The following is a 4245-nucleotide window of genomic DNA, read 5'->3' on the forward strand; positions in this document are numbered from 1 at the left end:
ATTATGTGAACTTGGCCTTATCAGAAAGTTTAGGTCAAGAGCTTCAATTTGCAAAAAGAATCAACTAAATCGGAGTTATAAAACTCAAGTTATGATCAAAAAAAGTTTGAATACAAATCTGTTTGAAAAACAAATTTTAAATTTTCAAAAACATGTTTAAGTTGATTATCTGGATAGAGGGGATCGTAACGAAGAAGTGGGCGTTGGTTTCGTTGGATTTGGATAAAGGAGCGAAAAGTAGTAACCGTTTGAAGTACAGGGACTAATCTGTAAATATAATATTCACGGATGGGTCCCTGGCCGAAATCTAAAATAAAAAGAAAAATCATATCGAACGAATGTTTGCTACAGAACCCTACAGAACAAAATCGTTCGCTACCAGAAGATAACGAGCGAACGCGCGCTAAATAAACTAACCTAAAAAAGAATAAACCGGATCTATAAAATAAACCGACTAAAAGAAAATAAACCGGGCAGTTCCATTGGTTTAACCGGCTCGGGACAATAAATCGGCGGCGGCGGCGGTTCCCGGCGAGTGAGGCAGCTCCGGCGATGGCAGTAGGCGGCGCGGCAGGCAGCGTCTGCGGGTGGCGGCGCTAGCGGCGGGGCTCTGCGGCGCGGCGGGAAGTGCGGCGGCGGAGTGAAGAGCGGCGCGGGGCGGCGGACTGCAGTGGCGGCGGCGGCGTGAGATGCGAGGCGGCAGCGGCGCGGCGGATCTCGCCGACGGCGGCGAGGTGCGAGATGCGAGGCGAGGCGAGGGGAGAGGAGGGATGCCGGGGCGGCTATTTAAGGAGGAGGGAGGCAAGGGCGGCGAGGAGAGACCGGGCGGAGCACGGCGGTGGCCGGTGTCGCACGGGGCTCGGTCTCCAGCGGGAGGTCGGTGACGACGCGGCTGGGCTGGGCCTGGCTGGCTAGCTGGGCCGGCCCAGTCGGTGGAAAAGTTTCTAAAAAAAACACAGGCAAACAAAGATAATAATAAAAGCAAAATAAATAAATAATATAATATTGGCATATAATATATCAAAATTTTCAGAAAAAGATTTTCTACGACATGAACATTTTTCTAGAGTCAAATAAAATACAAAAAAATTCGAATAAAGCAAAGAGTGCTGCTGTTGCAATAAAACCTCATAGAAATCATTTTAAAATACCAAAATGCTTTCAAATTTATTTTTCTCCAATTTTCTATTGTAGTGAATCATTTTACCCTAATTTCCATGTATTTTCTTTTTGGAGAAAAATAATTTGAATAAAACCCAAATAACTCCAACTTGAAAATAATTTCAACAGGAGTTTTAAATTTGAAATCTTTGAAACTTCCAACTCATATTTCATATAATTTGAAGAAGTCAGTTTATCTTCTCTCGTGAAAATCATTGTCTTGCATAAAGCTTCTGAGTTGGAAAATATTTCCAAATAAGATTCAAAACTTTTCAAATTCCTGTTCATTTATTTAAAATGGAAGAAATCATGTTATCTTCTCTCCAGGGTTTTGTGATGAAAAGAATTTGAATTCAAGGAGATCATAAAAGCAAAATGAAAGTTGGGAAAGTCCTTTTATTCCATCTCGTTTAACTTTCAAAAAGTTTCGAATTTCACTCATCACAACCAAGCAAACAATCAAAACTATCTATTTATTATAACATTCCAAAATTTAGAATTTTGGGATGTTACAAACCTACCACCCTTAAAATGAATCTCGTCCTCGAGATTCGGAGAGGCTAGCAAGAAATAGGTTAGGGTCGGGGGTCTTCTCAAAATCCGTCGATCGTCATAGGGGTCTGGGGTGCTACCACCATTAGAAGAATGGTTACGGTTCCATCAAAACTCATATACCCCATCCTTATTGTTGACAGTGTCGGTCTTCTCAGATTTTCGGGAAAAAATCCATCTCTGGGCTCTTCTGGTGGTGGCATAACCTTTACCGCAATTCTTTTGTCCTTTTATCTAGGTAAGGTCCTTCTGTGACTTGGTCTTCTTAGCTGACGGGTCTGGCGCCAATACTAAACAACTATTGGTATCTCATGGTGGTCAACAATTTATGGTTTCTCCTGTAGCAAATGGGTCTGGGTTGAACCTCACCGCATATCCTACGATTGGTAAAAGCTGCCTTGTACGAGGGAGAATTGTCATACCATTCTAAGGTTTAAACAACATTTTTGATCGTCGTCGCTCTACTATAGGCAAGTCACTCATATTTACCATCCCGTATAGCAAGGCGAACAATAAGAGTAAGTCGGTATGGTGATCAATCCATCCCGCACCCAAATCATTACCTTGTATATGGTTTAGCGAATCTCGCATTCTAACACTCGGTCATCCTCACAAGCATTGCAGAATTTCTCTTGTCGACGAACCAGGTTCGGATAAATCCATTGATTCTGCAAGCCAAACAAACAACTATCGTTCCTTCACAACTCTCAGGTTTTGTGTTACTCCTATAAAATCGTCTGTCGATAAACGTAACTTCTTCCAGGGTTTTTCCTTCAGCACGAGTGTGCTTGCTTCTTGGCAGGTCCTGGGGCTGTGGGTTATGGCCCATCTCATCACTTGTAAATCTTGAACTCATCATCGGGGCAACTGATCATTACTCCAACATCCAACTTCCTAACATTCTTAAATCCATCCAATTGTACTGTCTCCCTTCCTTCTATTTGTACCAAACTAAGACGTGCTTACTCAGACTCATCATGGAGTTACAATTGCTCCAAATTACCAACATTATACCTCCTCCATGTCCAATAGTACTTCATCTCTTCATAATCTTAGGGTATCCCACATGTCGAGATAAAACTCGTACTTATTTTGTCCGAAGTCCACTCTGTGGAATATCATTATCTTCTCCAGGGTCAAATCTCCTCACAGGGTACTACCACCCTTAAAGTGCTCCAAATCTTCCATAGACCATATTTCTCATACCCTCGAAAATGGTCAAAACCTTTCTTAAAAAAATCCAAATCAGTACCAACGATGCTAACTTTATTGATTCTCCAAGGATTACAATCTCTTGATTTTCCATTACATGCCTCCCCTCAACACCTCACTATAAAGGAAATGTTCCCACTGCTACTATATTTCTCACAGACACAACTAATTATCATAAGTCTCCTTCTCCTTGGGACAATCTCTGGCAAGTTTCCCTTCTTCATGACAACTGAAACATTTTACTTCTGACAAGTCTCGTGGTTTCCTTATGACTACATAGCCTCCTTGGGTCCTCGGCTTCCTTTTTGGGCAACCGCTGAAGTAGTGCCCTAAATATTTTTAACTTGAAACATGTGATAAGACCTAGATCCTTCCTAGAATCCAATCTATTTCTCTTCCTGGACTTTTCCGTTCCAATCAGGGCTTCTATTTCCTGTGGGTCATACTCTACTTCCTCTGTCGGGAATTCTACTAGATCCCCATTCAGACAATTTTGGGAGATGTGTCCTTCTACTCCACATGAATAGAATGACTTGGTACAAGGTCGAATTGGTTCTTCTTTAGGTGTGTCCTCCACCTCTTCCTCCATCACAGGTTCTTCTAAAATTTCTATGAGGGCTCCTTTCATTACTTCTTTCTTCTGCTGGATGGTTCGTTGTACCATGGGGTAAATGTGACACTGAGCAGGGTAGTGGGTAGTCCCTTCACATAAGAAACAAGTAATCAGCCTAGTTGGGCATTCCTCAGCTGGGTGACTTCCTTCACAATTAGGGCATTCATCCTTGTTTCTTTATGGTTGTGTCCTATTTCTCCACAAAGCTTGCATGAACAAGGTTTCTTCATATCATATCTATAATGCTTCAACTTCTGGGACACAAAACGAGACTTTAGCAGAGTCAACTTAAATTCTTCCCAAGTGGTTACTCTTTGCCATCCATTGACGGTTTGGTACATCCTCCATCAAGTAGCATCACCTCTTTCAAAGCACTGAAGAACATGTTGGGTCAATTCCTTTCCGACTATAGGGTTATTCTCCATATGATCTTCCATGTTCTGAATACATTGGTCCGTCTCCAATTGAGTCATCGGTCCAAGAAACATGAGTTCATCTCCATTCATCCTCTATTGGGTCCATGGGTTTGGGGTGAGATAAGAGAGATAGAGAGGGATACACACAATGCAAACAATAGTTTTGAAAAGACAGCTTTTATTTGTGGCTGTCAGAAAAACTTCAAACAATTGACAGCTCACAAACGTCGCATCTAACGTTAGTATATATCAGGGGTTTGGTCTTCTAAAGGTCAATAAGTCTTCAAAGTC

This window comes from Aegilops tauschii, chromosome 4, assembly GCF_002575655.3.
Source record: "Aegilops tauschii subsp. strangulata cultivar AL8/78 chromosome 4, Aet v6.0, whole genome shotgun sequence".
Taxonomy (NCBI): domain Eukaryota; kingdom Viridiplantae; phylum Streptophyta; class Magnoliopsida; order Poales; family Poaceae; genus Aegilops; species Aegilops tauschii.